Raw genomic sequence first — 19565 nt, 5'->3', positions numbered from 1 at the left:
TAAATTCCTCGAGCAAAGCAAACGTTATACAGTGTATACTATGATACTATGTGTATATATTAACTTAATAATCTTTTGTAAGGACACAAAGCAATGTTTTGATATTAGAAGAATGTGCAAATTTCTTCAGCAGAGTGTGCGTATTCCATTTTGTTCCTTACTGTGCTTTTTAGATCAGTTTAACCTTTACCGTAAGGATCAAGAGAGTAGAAGGGGTTCAATTTTTTGTTCTTTTATTCATTGACCTGTGCACATTATCTAATTTTCATGAAATTCAATATGTACAATAAAGGGTTGTTATAAAGATTATGTGAAATTATGAACTTGAAGTCCCTGCCAAATAGATGTTCAACATGTTAGTTCTCCTCCTCTTCCCTCTTTTTCAGTATATGGCATGCTTTCCACACATAAACTTCACGTAAACAGAGTCAAGCAGAATAGACTCTTATCTTGAAATAGGGGACCAGAGATCCAGGATTGGAGAGAAGGTAAGCAGCCTCATTTCCTGAGTATCAAGGGCACCTCTATTCCAAAGTCTATCAGTAAAAAGCATTGAGTAGTGCTCCCTCTGAAATGAAATATGTTGTACCCAAAATAGTTTGCATTTTTGACCAACGTCTAATATACTCTACCAGGCCAACAGTTTTTAGTCTACTTGAGAGTTTAAGCTCATTAGACCACAAGGGTGAAAATAAGCCCACAAAGTTATTGGTGATTAAAAACAAACAAATATGTGCATTCTGACTGTTCAGCAATATTGGGGATTCAGAAAAGCATTAGGCAAGGTTTCTTTATTTAAAGAACTCACAATCTAGTTGGAAGGGTAGTATTGTGTAATGCCAAAGAATCACAGGGTGATTCAGCACTGAACTTCGTGGTTCAGACCTTGAGTATCCTAGAAATTCTGACAAGAGAATGATCTTCAGAGGCTTTATGACTAGAGCGAGACCTTGTATACTGAGTAGGCTCTGCCACAGTAGGTGGTGGTTCCTAAGACAAAGAGCATCCCAGGCAAGGAAGAGCCAGGTGAGCAGACTATGTACTAGAAATAGGTCTTGATGTTCAACAGGGTGAGGATATTTAAAACTTCTTGACCCAAGGGAGCCATTGTGTTGGGGTGCTGTGGGGAAATAAGGAGAAATAACAAAGGTACTAGCAAATTACATGGACTTTCTTTTCTCTTTGTTTCCAAATCCAGAATTTGAGGGGAGAGATGGGAAAGCCTGGAGGGAATAAATGCTGGTAAGCACACATTGAAGGAAAGCCTAGATACAATCACTCTCAGAATTGATTGGGAATTGGGGATTATATATAGAATCAAGAGGTTGGACAGGATTTTGAATGGTTGGACTCCAGCTCCGTGGACTGAGATGGGATAAGGTGCAAACCATCCTAGACTGATTTAAAGCTACATTCTAAAGTTTCTAGATATAGAGTCTGTAATATCCTTGGTAACTTTTCAATTCCAAAGCAACCTTCACATCAATGCACTGAAGTATCTCTCATTGTGACTTAAGTCCCAAGCATTTGCTCTGTCCTAGTGGATATCAGGAAGAGATGCTCTTCACCAATTTCACTAGCTACTCCAAGACTAGGCTACTGCCATTCAGATGCCTCTTTCAAACATTAAATGACCCTCTTCAGTGCTTAGTTAGAAAATTGCTTCTGCTTTAGGTTATTTTAAAGATTCTTCAATGTGGCTCATAATAAATAAATTTAGATGGCTTAATTCCCTCTACTTTTCCCTATCATCAACTCCGTCTCCCTACTGGTTCCTAAAATTGCAGTTTCTCTCAATAACTAACATTTAATCTTAGAAATGTTAATTTCCATTTGGTCCAGGTATATAGCCTTCTGGAAGGAGCAGGAGTTTGAGAGTCAAACAGGCTTAGATTCCCAACTTGATCTGTGACTCAGGTTTCCTTATCTGCTAAAGGATAATAATAGTACTAACCTTGCTAGGTTTGCTGTGTAGAAATTATGAAAAGTACTCCCCCCTGAGATTGGAGCAAAGTAAGCGCTCTATAATAGTTATTACTCACTATTTCAAGTCTCACCCCATCATAAGTAAGCTCTGTGACTGTTTCCTCATCTGATCATGAGTATAGGACTTGTCTTACAGGTTGGTGTAAAAGTGAATAAAATAGAGTGGCACTAAATGAATGGCATTATTAAAAACAGGAAAAATCAGGTACTCACAATGGCTTGTCCATTCTTACATTGTACTGAAGGAAATGATTCTGATTTTAGGCTCAAAAACCTATTTAAAGACAGGCATTTCCCATTTTTCTCTAAAGCTTTCTTTAATTCCTCAATATACCCAGCAGAGTTTGTTTGGCAAGAATTAAAAAAAAAAAATAGAATCCTTCAGCTATCTTTAGATTATTGCTGCTGACCCCCTAACTAATATTTAGATATTTTGTTGGATTTGGGATGATGGAAATGAAAATAGAACTAAGAAAAAAGAAAAATAGTGAAGAGAAATGTTGAATGAATGAAAGACTGGTTAGCATTTGGAAATGCTTTCAAATGTAAATTTACAAGGAAGAGTTTTATGTACAACCCTGAGTCAGTGGTGGATGTGGCCAGCAGGAAGAAGGAGTCAGTATGGATGCTGGCATCCCCATAAGATCTTTGCACAAGTGTGGGGGATGACGAGTTCTCCACTCTGGAGCAGCCATGCCCAACAACAGGTCACTCTTGGAAGGCTCAGCTTCAGCCACATCTTGGGAGGGGCCAGTACTGGAAGAGATCAGAATCCTCCTCTGGGGCTTCCTGTCAGTTGCCTCTCTCTGTATGCAAGGTCGGAACTACGAATATAAAATATAAAAGTGTCTCAGGCTCAGATCAGGGGCGGCACTAGGACAGGAAATAGCAATTCTGAGACAGTGGGCACATTCTCCCTCCTGAGCCCCAGAGGACACCTGATTCTTGGTAGGTAGATGAACTTGTGACTACTGACATCAGGTTCATGAATATTCTTTCTAAAATTCTTAAACATGATGTATATGGAATACACTTATTTCTTTTTCCTTTTCAATGTTGAAAGGCTGCTCAAATCTCAACAAAAAGAATCATGAGAGGGGCGCCTGGGCGGCACAGTCAGTTAAGTGTCTGACTCTTGATTTCAGCTCAGGTCATGAACTCAGGGTCCTGGGATTGAGCTCCATGATGGGCTCCACACTGGGTGCGGAGCCGCTTAAGATTCTCTCTCTCCTTCTCCCCCTGCCCCTTCCCCCACCCCCACTCATGATCTTTCTCTGTAAAAAATAAATAAATTGATAAATAAATAAATAAAAATAGTAATCATGGGGAATGTTTTAAATAGTAAGAAATTTTAGTTTCATGTTATGCTCAAAAATTTCAATGTGAAATCATTTCTACCTAAAAACTTAAACTTCAAGAAATTTAGATTTTTTTTTTTTATTATTTCATCAAAGCCTAAGTTTAAAACTACCGCCAAAACTAGGGATGAGTAAGGATCATCTCTTGACCAATGAGGTACATTTTAAATTATTTATTTTTTAAATATGCCATTCATTTACATATTGAAGATTCAAAAAAGGTGAAAAAAATAGCGCAAAAACTTTTCTTTTCATTCTGTCCTCCAGCCATCTCTTCCTTCTCTAAAAGACAACTAATGTGAATGTTTTCCTGTGCATCTTCCATAGGTATCTGATACATATTCAAGCATATCCATTTCTTGTTTGTCCCCAGTTAGCCAAATATGATTTTTTCATATTACTCTGTACTTTGCTTTTTATTGAATATATCATGAAGAGCATTACATAGTAATACAGAAAGAGCATCCTCATTCTTTTTTATGATTGTATGCAGCAAAATTTATTTAATGAGTGCCCTATTGACAGAAATTTAGGTTGTTTCCAAAATGTTCTTATTAAAAGCAATACTTCAATTAAAACCAATGGCCTTGCTCATAGACCATTTTGCATATGTGCAAATATGTCTGTCATATACATTTCTAGATGTTTTTGCTGGGCCAAAAGGTAAGTACATTTGCAATTTTGATAGCTATTGATTATTTGATTGTCTGTTTTTCCACCCTCTCATCAATTACAATTCATATCATACAGTTCAGAACCTTTACCAGTTCTGAGAGGTTGAAAATAGTAATGAAGCATAATTTTAATTTGCATTTCTCATATTATAAGTGCAAAGGAGCCATCTTTTCATTTGTTAGGAATTACTCACACTGTTTTTTTATAAACTTCCATTTAATGAGAATCAAAATGCAAAATCACAAAAAAACAAAATTATATCGCAGTTTATTAAAGTAAATAAATGCCCTTTCTCTCCCCCAGTATAAAGATGAGCATCTTTCTTTATGCAAATGATGTACTTTTGCAGAAGTAAACAAAGTAATCCTTAAAAGAAGCTGAATGCAAAAAATAAATAAATAAATAAAAATAAAAAAAATAAAATAAATAAAAGAAGCTGAATGCTTGGCCACTTCTGTCTTAGGTCAACCCAACATCAGTTGTGGTAAGATGAATGTAGTTTTATTACTATATTTACTGTGTGCCAAGTGCAAGTCCAAGCATTTTACATTTCTTTTCTCGTTAATCTTCATAGCAATCACATAAGGTAAGTTCTATTTCACAAGTGAGAAACTGAGGCAGAGGGAGTCCAGGGAGCTTGCCTAAGTCGACTCAGTTGGTACATTCACATGGCTACTTGGGGATTTTTTGAACTCCAGAATGTCGTATATAACCACAAATTTATATTACCTTTCTGGAATGTGGCTTCCCAGCATTCCAGTGTTCCATTTTAAATAATCCCAGTCCATGAGTAAATGAATTCAGCCTCTTGGGACACATTTCACAAATAACTTACCTGGGTGAACTGATGTAGGATCAGTAACCAGAGGAATTTTAGGACCATAAAGTAACATTAAAGAGATGAAGACTGGCCTGGCTTTATGAACCTTTGAAAGTTAGGGCAAAGATATCTCCCCAGAATAACTTTAAAAATAAACCCAATAGGGCTGCCTGGCTGGCTCAGTTGATGGAGCATGGGACACTTGATCTCTGGGTTGTGAGTTCAATCTCCGCATTGGGTGCAGAGATTAATTAAAAAAATAAAATCTTTAAAAAAAATTTTTAAATAAACCCAATTAAAGGAAAAGAGCTATTTTCTTGTTTAAATAAAAAAAAAATGTATTAGTAACTAGTCAACATTCTTTTTGATAAAATAATACACCTTGCCATGTAAATAAATTTTGCTATTTAAGTAGAATATTGTAATGTAAGATATACATAATATTCTGTTCATCTAAGTAAACTTAAGGATTTAAAGACTGGCCTCATATACAGGGTTCACAGTGCGAGGAGAAATGTGACTTGGCCTTGGAGAAAAATGGCTGAACCCCTGGGCCGCCACTATTTTTTATAAAGCCTTAATGAGAATTTTGGAAAAACTTCCTCTCTGGGGGAACCAACTAGAAAAATCCATTTTCTATGAGTGGGTGAAGTCTCAGGCAGGGCAAAAGCCTTGGTAAAGGAGAGGTAGGGCTCCTCATCTGGGTATTTTTACGCCCTGTACAACATACACAACAGTAAGCAGTGGCCTTCCTGGGCCCTTCACCTCAACTACTTCTCTTTCTTTGGAAAAGCCTTTGACACCTTTCTGAAGACCCTTGAGATCTCCCTAAATACCTTGGGTATTTTGTGCCAGAGTGTACCAGGTTGGGGTTATGCAAGGCAGCTTAAGTTTCTTCCTTCCTTTATCTTCTGATCAGTGAACTCAAACCACTCTTTTCTGGTATACCCCAAAAAGAACACAATAAGCACAATAAGAACACAATAAGGACACTTACATCTGCCAACAGGAATCTATTCATAGCCATTATCAACAATGCTAAGGAGACTTTCACCTTCCATGGGCCCCTTGTGCTCATGGGGCTCAATATTTTATATCAGCTCCGTCTAATTCCAAGAGTTTCTTTCCAAGTAAAGCATACATAAGTTGCAGACAAACCTTTTGCCACTGCTGCATTTTTTAATCCATTCTCCGTTTCATCGCCTTCTCTCTACTATAGCATCTACAGGAATTATTACCAAAAAGCAACAGCCTGCCACTGGACATACTGGGCCTGGGAGGTGGCTCGTGTTATCTTGGGAGCCTTTTCATCCTTTTGGTCTCCAATCCACATATTGGCTCTTGGTCTTGCTTCAGGTCCAGCATCAATAGATCAATACTAACATTATATAACTCCTATTTTGGACCTATTCATCCTATTCACCTTGGAAAGATGAAAATCACTCTAAGTCAATGAGGGTATAAGCGAAGTGAAGGATTTACCATGAAGCTCCTGAACCCACACTTGTGATCAAAGTAGTTAAGCACGAGGATCTATCCCTAAAATGATAGAGGCCACAGTGACTTCTTCTATACTCTACGTAATAGAGATTTAAAATCTCAACCAAACACTCATTCATGTTTTTAAGGACATATGAAACCATGTTTGAGAAAAAAAGTAACTTTTCTTGGAGTTTCCTCTGTAGTCCACCTTTTTGGTTAGTGGGTTGTCTTCATCTGTGAGCAAGCACATACCAGCAGCCAACATTCTTACAGAAGTATGCTAACCCTGCTGCCTGACATTTGGGTATCTACATCTTAGGGATCCTTTTTGGTCAATAAAGCAGGGTAGTTGCCCTTACAGCATTCTGTAGATAGGTTAGTCTTGATGTAATTGGCTATTCAGGCCCTATTAATAGATAGGAGGTTAGTCTGACATCTAGACAACTTAAAGGACATAAGTTGTTTTTTTTTTAAAGATTTTTAATTTATTTATTTGAGAGAGAGACAGCATGAGAGGGGAGAGGGTCAGAGGGAGAAGCAGACTCCTTGCCAAACAAGGAGCCCCACACGGGACTCAGTCCCAGGACTCCGGGATCATGACCTGAGCCGAAGGCAGTTGCTTAACCACTGAGCCACCCAGGCGCCCAGAAAGGACATAAGTTCTATTGCTATACAAAGTTATATCACCAGACAGAAATGCATTAGAAGTATTTTAGCTCCATTGATGTATACTAGAATTATTTTCTATTTATCAAGTTTCAGCTTAAGATTTGGTGAGAGAATCATTTCTAAATCTCCTGTATAGTCACTGTTAACTACATTGCTCCTTTGATGCTTAAAAAGATATACAGAGATATACATTTAAGGAGAGAACTACAAGTAGGGAGATAAACATGTATAAATAATTGTGTGTGTATATATATATATATATATATATATATATATAAAACTGTATAAATATGGATATATATATATATATCCATAGAGAAAGGGGAGGAAAAAAGAACCAAAATGTTGGGCGCCTGGGTGGCTCAGTTGGTTAAGTGACTGCCTTCGGCTCAGGTCATGATCCTGGAATCCCTGGATCGAGTCCCGCATCGGGCTTCCTGCTCGGCAGGGAGTCTGCTTCGTCCTCTGACCCTATCCCCTCTCAGGTGTTCTCTCTCTCTCATTCTCTCTCTCTCAAATAAATAAATAAAATCTTTAAAAAAAAAAAAAAGAAGAACCAAAATGTTAACAGTGGTTAATGTAGGATTATGGAAGATTCTTTAAATTTTGCTCTATTTTCCAAATATTCAACAATAAAACTACATTGTCTTCGTAACAAAAAATAATTTTTAAAAAGAATTAGGTAACTTTGGAAAACAGCATTTTGACTAGAGACTCTAAGAATAAAGACAAAGGGAACTTCACATAAACACTGTACTGATGATAAAGTCGTTTAGATTAAAGTTGTAAAGATTAAGAATTCTGAAACTACTGTATGCATAAGCTGGAATTGAACAAATAAACAGTAGCAGATGATGGGATCCGGTTTTTTCGCTTTTGGAGTGGAAAATTACAGATAAGCGAGGGAGAAGTCTAGAATGAACCTTGTGGTATGGAATAGAGTTGGAGACATGAGTATAAACTCATGTTAAGTTTAATATACAGATGGATGGATACAGTAATAATTATAGATATGTGTGTAAACATGGGTTCATATACAAACATATATTTCCCAGCTCTATCCTTTGAGCTCTGTCCTAGAAGCAATGATACCCCAGTACCAATGATCAAACCCAGCACCAAAATCTTGGTTTCTAATAGCATTTTCCAATAAAAGGAATCAGAACTCCTTGAAGAAATGGCTAATTCTAATGCTGGGGCAGAGTATACACAAGAGGAGCCTGGAGCATTTCGTAGTGCCAGAAAGTAAGGAAGTGTTCAAAAACAAAATGACGGCAGCATGTCAAAGGGAAACAGGAGCTGACCTGAAAGAACTCCCAATGGCCAAAGCTGGAAAAATCAGAGCAACAAAATAAATAATACAGGAGTAGATTATAACACAAAATATAAAATAAAAATCTGTAATGCCATACTGATATAAATATAGGATTGAATAAGTAAGTAAAAGAGAAAAGACATGTAACGCATATCAAAAGAACTCCAGTTAATTCATATAGGTAGTCCCTTCTCAAGGAGGTAGAGCTTAACTCTTCACCCCTTTGAGTGTGGGCTGTGTCTAGTGGCTTGCTTCCAAAGCATATGGAAAAGTATAAAAAAGTAACTTCATAGCAGGGGAAACTAGCACTGCAAGGGCCAGATGAATAAGATTAACATCTTCAGTGATAAATCATGTTGACAGTATATGTCCTTGATACGATGTTCTAAGAATGACCCTTCACCTCTATGGTCCTTCCTCCCCAAAATCCATAACCCTCAGACTAGAAAAACATCATCAGACAAATTTCCCAAATGAGGAAAATTCTATAAATATCTGAGCAGTATTCCTTAAAAGCATCAAGGTCATCAGAAGTAAGAAAAATCTAAGAAGCTGTCACAGTACAGAGGAGCCTAATGAGACATGATGACCACACACAATGTGGTATCCTGGATGGGATCCTGGAACAGAAAAAGGACATCAAAGGAGAACTAAATTGAAACAAGAATAAAGTATGGAGTTTAGTTAATGGTGACACGTCAGTGTTGGTTCATTAAGTGTGACAGATGTCCCATGATAATATATATGCGATGTTAACAATAGGGGAAACTAGAGCAGACTAATGAAAATTCTCTATACTATTCTTTGCAACTTTTGTATAAATTTGAAACCATTCTAAAATTTAGAATTTATTTCAAAAAAAAGAATGAGGAGTATATTTTTATATAAATACATACTTGAATCAGAATTCCTATAGAGAAGTAAAGAACAGAGCCAAGTAAACACCAAGGTGAATAGCACTTCCATTTTCCAGAGGACATCATATTTTGGCAATTCAGCATAGTGGGTAAAGCATTCAAGCTTAGGTTCACACAGCTGGGTTCAAATCCCAGCTCTGCCACTTATTGACTATGTAACCTTGAGTGAGTTATTCAATCACCCTGAAACTCAGTTCCCTTATGTGTTACCTGTGGATAATAAAACTGAATATGCACTTCCTAGGGTTACTCTGAAGCTGAATGAAGAGATGTATTAAAGCATTTAGCATAGTGCCTCCTATATGGTAAGTGTGCTGCTTACAATTATTATATTGCATTTAAACATTTTTAATTTAATTTTAATTAAAAAAAATTGTTTTCAGAGAGAGTGGAGGGGGAGGGGCAAAGCGAGAGGGAGAGAGAGAATCTCAAGCAGGCTTCACGCCCAGCATGGAGCCCCATGCAGGGCTTGATCTCAGGACTCTGAGATCATGACCTGAGTTGAAATCAGGAGTCAGATGCTTAACCAACTGAACCACCCAGGCACCCTTATTATATTGCATTTAAATGCAGTTATTATAATGTATTTATTATTGCTATTGATTTAAAAATTTTAAACTCCCAGGGCTCCTGGCTGGCTCAGTTGGTGGAGAATGTGACTCTTGATCTTGAGGTTGTGAGTTCAAGCTCTATGTTGGGTGTAGAGATTACTTTAAAAAAATTTTAAAAAAGGGGTGCCTGGGTGGCTCAGTTGGTTAAGCGACTGCCTTCAGCTCAGGTCATGATCCTGGAGTTCTGGGATCGAGTCCTGCATCGGGCTCCCTGCTCAGCAGGGAGTCTGCTTCTCCCTCTGACCCTCCTCCCTCTCATGCTCTCTCTCTATCATTCTCTCTCTCTCTCAATAAATGAATAAAAATCTTTTAAAAAAATTAAAAAAAATATTTTTAAACCCTGAATATCCACTGGACAGGGGCAAACCATTCTTGGCTGGATCTTACTCCTTATCCAGTTGATGAATGTCTTAGATCTGTTCCTGTTCAGCCAGCATTCCAGACACTCACCAGACCATAGTGTGTTCCAAAGCTGAGCAGTACTCTAGGAAAGCCCTGATCCAGATCCACATCTCTGACTGAGGGGGAAGCCAGAATTCACCCTGATGTGCTCATTCCCAAGAATGGGTGCCATTTCCTTAGGAAGTCTGAATGTGATTGAAATATTTGTTTCATGTGTGTTTGTGCTGAGAGAAAGGCTGGTTATTTGAAACAATTCCAGCTTTTGCTAGGGAACAAAGAAAACAAGTTTGCAATGACATATTCATGGTAGTAAATACACCGGACCCAACGTCCTATAGCTGTTTTCATCCTAGGATAGTGACATGTTCATTATGGCCCCTCAGACGCAGATGCAACACAGGAAACTGAGTCATACAATTTAATATTCTGCCCGGCAAGTGAATCTCCGAAAATCGAGTTATACCGCGAACTCTGGATACTTTTCTCTTCCTTCCACTCTTCTCCCACACACAAATACTACTTTATTGAGTTGATTGTCTACATAGAAGTCTTAGCAGCCCAATTCTCTGCACAGCAAACCGTTCACTTCAAATGCTTAACACAGGCAGATTAATCCTTCTAATGTGTTGTTTCTGTTTGGAATTTACCAAGACTAAGTGGCTCATGGGAATCAACTTTATAAGAGTTAGTACATTCTTGTGATAGGAGATTTTCAAATGATCTTATCCTTTCCATATATCCAATCCAGCCCCCCCACTCAGAAAGTAGTCATCTGAGTTGTCCTCAGGCCTTGTCCTCATTTCTTCTCTCCGCATGTCTCTCACCCATTAATAACTGTCTCTGGTAGCATATCCTGAAGGTATTTAGACTGGGCTGATATGCTAAGCAAACCATATTTCTTCATTACACAGAAAAAGAAACCACAATTTATCATCAACATGACTCACCCAAACTTCTACCACCATGCCCAAATGGCACGATAGGATGCATATTTGGGTTAGGTTTAACCAAGCAAGTAAAGCCATAATGCAGAGCAAGATTTTGTGCATCAGCATATCCCTAATGCCATCTCTCTTTGGTCATCTTTTATGATCTACTTGTTGCAGATCATTTCACATTACATAGTTAAGGGTGTTTGGTTTAGTTCTAGTTTTGTTTTTTCTCTCTGTTTCTGCTGTTTCAGGCTCAGATTGGCACATGAGCACAATGTACTCTTTCTGAGAGGCTCTTCAATGGCCTGCAAGCTCATCATATGTCCAGATTTCCTTTCCTTTTGTTGAGAAAAAGTTTTTCTTTGGTTATAATACTCAAAGTCATTTTGGACACTTGCATAATCCTGATTTTTTTTTTTTTTTAAACTCAGTACATAAGAGATCCACTAATTTCTGGAGAGGGGAGAGTTGAGAGCACATACCAAGGACCATTTGGAATATTCTCCCAACCCATTCCAGTTCTTCCTCCTCTGGAATAGAATCCCAGGGGCCAGCAGGACTCCATGACTTGGCCCCTTCCTCCTACCCCACAGTTGACTGGACCAAAGGTAGACCTGACCTGAACTGACCCAAACAGGTTTGCCTTCCTCACTGGGAGGTAGGGACCAGATAAAGAAATTAAGAAAGAGACAGAGAGAGAAAAACTTCCTAAGTGGCATAACTGTGACATGGAGCATGCAGACGAAGGATTCACTGTGGGAACTGACATTCCAGCAAGCCAGCCTGCAGAGAGGGATGGGGCAGGCCCATGAGGGAAGTGGAGAGGCAAGACAGAGATAGAGGAGGCCTAGCTTGCTTGCAGCCCTCTAGCAATGAGTTGCCATCTCAAGTGAGGTCCAGCTGCATTCAGGTCTAGTTCTTGGGGGCCCCTTATATCCTTGGAACTGACTGCCCTTCTTTCTGTTTTACCTAGAACAATGGGCTTTTTCTCTTGCTTAACAACAAAAGAGTCTTGACAAATTCAAAGCATAACTAGAAAGCCCCTCCTCTCACTACTATATATCACTTTCACCAATTCTCTTAATGGGGAAAGGCATCCCCATTTGGCTGTGGGCTACCATTCAAACCCTTTCCTCCCTGTTTGGTGTTCAGAGGAGAGGAAGAATTGTTGTCCTAAACCATTCTTTTGCCTGCCTGCCTTCTCCTAGTCTTACCCACCCTTCTCCATAGGAAGCCAGCTGTCTCCGCAGGGGAGGTCTTCCCACCCGGCCATGTGTGAACCATGTTCTCTTCCCTTCCCAGCAGCTTTCCACATTGTTGTTTCTTTCTGTAAAGTCTCATCCTCTTACTATCTACATCCTGCACACTCTCCTGGGCCCAGCATAACCCCACATACTGTGAGAACTGGCCAATCACTTTCCCACATTTTTCTCTTCCTTTTCTGATCTCTTTGAAATATTTCTACTACACATTTACTGTCCTTGAAACATGCTCAAGATCCTATGTTATGTGGAAAATGTGTTTACAAAATAGCATGTATATTACAGAGCTATCGATAAAGCTATATATCAATAAATTAACTGTGTGTTGGAATTTGGGGGTAATTTTACCTCTGTTTTATTTTCCCAGTTCATGTTTTCTTAGTTATTTTTACGATAAACACAAAATGTAAAATAAAAGTAATATGAGGAAAAGTCTAAGCTCCTTGATCTGGCTTTTAAGGACTTCCATAATTTGAGTCCTCTTGAACTGTTCTCATTTATTCAGGTCAGCCTCTATTTTCAAATATTTTGCAATATACTTGAAGATTCAGGTCATACTTTCTTATTTTTTCTTACTCTTCACTTTTCTTGTCCCTTAATTCTGATATAACAGTAAGTTATTATTTAATTAACTTATTCTTGATAACATCTGAGTAAAGTCATACAAGAGCTTATACTATGTATAACTATGTGCACTCTTGAAAGATACAATATTCAGCCTTTCGTTGTTGGAGTCCCTGTGACCACTATTTCTGTCCCCAGCTTTTTTCCTCTGGAATACTTCAAGTATCACATATTTTCCATTTAATCATTTTAATACAAGCGAGATGATCATATGTCCAAATCATGCTGGTCCAGTGTGGATCTTAAAATAAACAAATGGTAAATAATTCAGTCCTTCTGTGATTTCGGCCAAATGCGGTAAGTCAGCAGGCTCCATGACACAGGGCATTTAAGTGGAGGCTTCGGAGAGGAGTCACCTAAACATATATTTTCTTCCTTGTATATGACCATGGGTTAGTTGTATCTGTAGCTAGAATTATAATTAGGTACTATGGATTACTCAGTTCGGTCTTCTGCTTTATGTGTCTCCTCCAGTTTTAATTGAGCACTGTTTAATGTTTCAGCTAAAATGATATTAAGTCAATTATCTTTGCTTTAAAATATCTCTGTGACCCATTCACTTTGATTATCAAACAAAGCAAGAGGAAACATTACAACCAGAGACAGAAGAGACCTCAGGGTTGTCTAGATCTTCCCTGGCCTGAATCGTGCGTCTTCCTAGGACCATCCCGACGGTGGTCACGTGCCCTCTGTTCAGGTGACTAGGGCAGGCAGGATTCTGTACTGCTGAAGCACATGGGCTCCAGACTCAGTTAAATATAGTCTGAATCACAGCTCTGATACCTAGCTGTGAGCTCTTAGACAATTTACGGAATCTCTCTGAGACTCGGTTTCTTTATCTGTAAAAAGAGCCTACTAATCCATACCTTGCAGGGCTGTTATTTTTAAAAATGGGTTACAGCGACCTTCTGATCTATGCACAGATTGAACATATGTCTTTATTTCTTCTCCCTCCTGAAACCCCACTAAAAGGAGAGTAAATGAATTTAAAACAAATAGGCAAGTTATAAACCCCGAAGTTGAAGAGAATGGAACGGGAGACAATGAACCGACAATGGCAAGTGGACGATGGCAAGTGGAAATGGAATGGTGGAAAGTGACTCTCACAGCCTGGGGAGTGACACCCTGCAGGCCTGCAGAGAAGCTACTGACCAGTGCGCCAGGTGGAATGTCACTTTGTAGCTTCAGGGTTTAGAGCTGGGACATGGGCTGAACAGAGGGAGCTGGGCGAAAATCATAGGTGGCAGTTAGTGACTCAGGCCCTTTCTTCCCCCTCACACAGCGCGGTAACTACACCTTTCCAACCTCAGATGAGATGGCTGACTCACAAAGAGGACGCTGGAGAGAGGATAAGAAAATTAGAGGATCAATCCAGGACATGCAACAGCGGGGAGATAGAATCAAATAATGTAGTTCTCAGGACTCTTCAGACATACTTACCCACTAGCCTCAGACTGACTTATCACGGCAGAAACCAAGGTGGCAAAGGTGGCTTGATCTAGGGCACACAGCAGATCAGAGGGAGAAGGACTTAGCTATCTGGCCCCTAGACTTCAAATATTTAAGAAACTGATAAACAATGGATCCTGGGAGAGGCTACATTCCCAGTCCCAAGCACCAGTGACCTTTCATGGGAGAAGAACTTTAATCATGCCCTCTTGAAACAAAATGTTGCAATATCAGAGAGCCACTAAGGTGAGGAATACCTAGTAAAGGAAACACAGTAATGCACTGTCCTTGCCAGCAACCAAGGGCTACTGGGGGTGTGAGGCTTGCTGACCTGAAACACACACAAACCGTTTTTAAAAACAAATCAAGCAGCAGAAGGCTGAATCTTCTATCAAGTTTAAATCCTTTTAGCAATTGGGTAAGATTAAACTGTACGAAATTGCTACCGCTGTCGGTCAAAAATTTTGAATATAGGCAAGTTTAGATGATTCAACCTACTAATCGGAGTAGAGGGGCTGCTTCCCCTATGATTGCCTCTATTCCTATAGCATAGCCATACTTTTATGGAGATACCAACAACTCCTGCAACAAAAATATGAGTACCATGTGCTGACACTCTTCAGGGCCCCGGGGATAGATCAGTGAGCAAGAGAAGTGAAGTCACTACCATTTCTTGAAATGGTAAAATCTTTGAAGGAGGTTTCCTTCAATAAGTGTTAATAAGTATAACAGTTACAATTTATACGGTCCTTATTTTGTACTTCTCTGCCCTGTGAACCTGGGAAAGAAGAGTAAAGGCAGAATTGGGAAGAGCCAAGAATGTTCCAGGATCTGAAAGCAGGAGGGCATGGCTGGAACACAGGTGTGTGAAGGCATAACGGTGCAGCTGGGGCTGCCCAGGACAAATCCGTCAGGTCCTGGGAGGACATAGTAAGGGATCTACACTTCATCCTGTTGGCACTAAGGAACCATCAAGGACGGTAAACAAGGAAGAGAGATGATTCACACAGCACTAGTTAGTTGTTGGCCCCAGGAATACAACTGACTCAGAACTGAGCTCTTTTCATGGACCCATAGCCCCGTGGACGGAGAGCCACAAACCTAAGGGAAATTAGTAAGGAAAGCAAAAGATATCTAGCTTACAGGAAGGCTTACAGCTTCCTAGCAAATAGGGGTGTCTTCTACCTACTTCCTTGCCTGCTGCCAGACCTCTACAGCAATTTTTTTCTTTTTTCTTTAAAAGCACTAGACAAAACTAGAAAATAAAAAGAAATATATTTTGCCTTCATTTCTAATCATTCTTTGCAATCAAATTTTAAAATTGTTGTTTCTCTATATCTTGATTGCTAGTATTAACAGCACAGCCACTGCGTGAAACAAATTGTTCTTCAGTGACGCCTCTTGAAGGCAAAAGTCGTTGTAAAACGGGGAGAAATTTAATTAAATGGGGAGTATTTTCAGACCTAATGTTTAGTTAAATAGCAACTGGACAGCATACTTTAGTAATATTAATCCCCCCCCCAATTCTATTTGCAAAGTTTTCTGGTGTTCTATCGCACCGAGGAATGTAATGGATGTGATAAGCTACCTGAATCCCCATCAGGAATAAAAGAGTCCTTCTTCCAGCTCCTAGGAGTGCCACCAGCACACAGCCCTCATCTCTCAGCCCCCTCTGGGGGTTCCCACGGCTGAAGGGAGCCACCTCTCTCCCCCGAAGCCATCTTCCCTTCACCCTCAGCCATACCCAAGGACTAGTGATGCAGGCTCATAGGGGCTCAGCCCTCTCTCCCCAGCCCCAACCTGCTCCAAAGGGCACCCGTGGTCATTCCCTGCAGGGTTATGGGAGGCTTCTACTGGGTCTGCATCCCACTCAACTTCTCCTTTGGCTCATCCTTCCTTCCCTTCCACAGGTGTTGATCCCATGAGTCCTCCCTAATAAATCCCTGAAAAGGGGATAGGATCCTAGTCGTCCTTGGTCCACACAGACAAGAAACAGGAAGTTCTGTCATGCTGAAGAACAAGGCCTGAAGGTATTTTGCAGGTGGTTTACTATCTTCAGGCATGATACAGAGAAGGATGAGAAGTAAAACCTGAGGGCCTAGTTATAGGTATGTGGATGACTCAAGTTCTTGTTTGGTAACAGTGAAAACTAAAAAATCCTTCGTCTGCTGTTTATTCTCTTTCCTCTCTTTATCCTCTGTCCCTCCATCCTTCCATCTCCATCCTTTCTCCCTACTGCCACCCCATCGGCCACCCATACACAAGCCCAGTGTGATCTGAAAAGCAAGGTGTCTTAGTCCATTCAGGCTGGCTGTAACAAAATACCACAGGCTGTGGAGCTTATACAACAGAAATATTTTTCTAGAAGTTCTGGAGACTGGAAGTCTGTGATCAGGGTGCCAGTATAGTCCAGTGAGGGCTCTCTTCCCAGCTGCAGACTTCTGCTTGTATCCTCACATTGCAGAAGGGGCAAGGGAGTTCCCCTGGGGCATCTTTTGTAAAGGCACTAATCTCCATGAGAGCTCGACCCTCATGAATTAATCACCTCCCAAATCCCCCATCTCCTAATGCTACCACATTGGGCATTAGGATTTGAATATGGGAACATACGGGGCAAAAAAACATTCAGACCATAGCACGTGGCAAAGCTCTTGTGCTCTAAACATAGTCTCCTACTACTGACTAGCACACGTTCATCTTCTTTATGCACAGACTTCACCACTGAAGCCATTCTTCTGGATAATGCAACAGTCAGCAGCATGAAGCTCCTACTCAGATACATGCACATTATAAGGGAAAGGAAGCTTTGAGAGCCTTTGCATATTTTGCCCGTGTCTTTGCCTATTTGCAAAGATTCTTCTTTTCTTTCTGGCTTACTCAGGAAAATGTCACTACGGAGGGGAGCAAACCTGGCAGAGAGTCTCAAGATGGTAGATAGGACAGGTAAGTTTCAGTGGGATTGGATGTCAGCCAGAAAGTCTGGGTTTCTGGGGTTAACTTCCATTCCAGAAGTATGTGGTGGTGTAGAAAGAAATACCATCCAAAAGAAGGGACTATTGAAACCCTGAGTACCTCAGAGAACTACTCTGCCTCCCCCTCAATCTTACCCACTGGCTGGGTTACCAAAAACCTCTCAGCTGTCAGATCTCATGGACACTCTTCATTCACTGTCTGACCCAACCTTTGAGTGAAATGTTATGTTGCGGACCAGCCCTTCCTTTTAGAAGCCCTTCCACCCTTGGCCTCTGGTACCTACTTCTTTACTAGCTTCCTTCTGCCCCACTATAGCTCCTTCTGGCTTTTTCTCCAGACTCCATCCTGTTTTTTTCTCATTTTACGTGTTTCCTGATGAGAAGTGATGAGCTCCTGAACAGCTACAGCAATAGTAGGGATGAAGAGAAAATACAAAGTGGAGGTTACGTGGAAGAGATTTCAGTTCCATCAAGTCAAACATGGGGGGAGGAAGGAGCCCCTGAGCTGCCCCCCTCCCCAGGCAGCCCACCCCACGGTCAGAGTGAGAAGTCCCTCAGGATCCTATAGCACTCTTGGAATACCTCGGCCAGCCCTTTCCCTTACCCTTGTCCCATGGTCATGTGGTGGTGAATTAGTCTGTCTTTCCTCCTAAACTGTGAGGTCCCCAGTACCTCCACAGAGCCTGACACACTGCAGTCATCCTGTTACTGAGTAAATAAAGGAATGCAGTACTTAAAATGTGTGCAAATAAAAATATAGCAAATGTTGCCATATATATTTAAAATGATCTTCCCTAAGATGCTCCACTGCTGGTTGTGCTATCGAAGTTCAAATTCCTCACTGAGTTCAAGAGAAAGTGAAAACACCACCCTCTTCTTCATCTTATTTGTAATTTTTCTTGACTCATAGTCATCAATGCATAGTTTAGCCCATAATTGTTCTGTTTATGTGACTGCCAACCCTTCAGCAAAGGCTGAAGGCTAATGTCATTATCTCTTATAGATTTTGATATCAATTATATCACCTAGCACGGTAGCTGCTCAGTAAATGGTAAGTGGGCAAATGGATTGATTACTCCTAAACTTGGACCAGCAGCTCCAGCCAGAGGGGTAAGCATTTTTATATTTCCTGTACTGCCCCCACTCTCTCTACTTCTGTCCACATCCCACCAGCCAGCCTGCCCACTCAAGCCTCCTTTCCCTTCCTAAAACCACCAAAATCCAGAGAACCCCAAACTCCCAAAACACATATGTACTTATTCATACTTGTACATGTCTCATTGTCACCCAGATGATCATGTGTTACAAATGCCATATGACTTCAGCTAAACTCTAAGTTCCTGGAGGGCAAGGAATGTGTATTTTTATCTTTCTATCATTCCCTCTACAATTTCTTCCAGCGCTACACCACTACAGAAAGCGGTCACCCCCAGGTCCAAAGTGTCAAATGTCATTGCAGGGAAACAGGCTTTTTCAGGCGGGTCTGATCACAAACACGCAGAATGGGAGGCCGACAGTCTCAGCAGATGAGCGTTTTCTAGACAGGCTTGTTGTATTTCACATCCAAGCCCAAACCAGGAAGTGTTGTTTAAGATGAGTCAAACACTAAAAACACTTTGGCCTCGGAAACAAAACCGACCAGGCTCCAGAAAGGCTATAGGGGTCTAAATTTGGGACTATTCTTCGGTTTGGATTGGAACCTACGGCTTCCTACCCGTAAGACGTTTTAAACTTTCAAAATTGCGCCTCCCCCCCAAAAAAAAACCCGAAGTGAGATGACATAAAAGACACAGAGGCGAGCGTACACACCTACACAAAACACACACACATCTATACCAACACATGCACAGACCAATTTGGTTTTGTGATCCGCTTCCTTATCTAGACGGTCCAGGCTTGGGCCAGATTTGAGTTGGTAAATTCTTCTCCAAACTAAACCAGGGCAGATTGCAGAAAAGGTGTTTAATTCTGGAGATTTTTAAGGAGAAGTGTCGAGGCGTAGCCAGGCCACGCCCGGGTCCCGCTTTCCCGTTGCACAACTGAAAGCTATGTCCGGGCAAGTCGAAGGAGGAACCCTGAGACCTCCAGCCC

The 19565-nt window shown here is 40.4% G+C and overlaps 1 long non-coding RNA gene across 1 annotated transcript; it reads right to left on the bottom strand.

Moving 5' to 3' along the window:
* Positions 1-216: 216 nt before the first annotated feature.
* Positions 217-19541, bottom strand: LOC118530802 (uncharacterized). The gene is made up of 2 exons (XR_004914811.2): positions 19327-19541; positions 217-2810 (listed from the first exon to the last, which is right to left on the bottom strand). It is a non-coding gene; the product is annotated as an uncharacterized LOC118530802 (long non-coding RNA).
* Positions 19542-19565: the final 24 nt, after the last annotated feature.

The sequence above is a fragment of the Halichoerus grypus genome, chromosome 2 (genome assembly GCF_964656455.1).
Source record: "Halichoerus grypus chromosome 2, mHalGry1.hap1.1, whole genome shotgun sequence".
Lineage (NCBI taxonomy): Eukaryota > Metazoa > Chordata > Mammalia > Carnivora > Phocidae > Halichoerus > Halichoerus grypus.
This window is presented reverse-complemented; position numbering and strand designations above follow the sequence as displayed.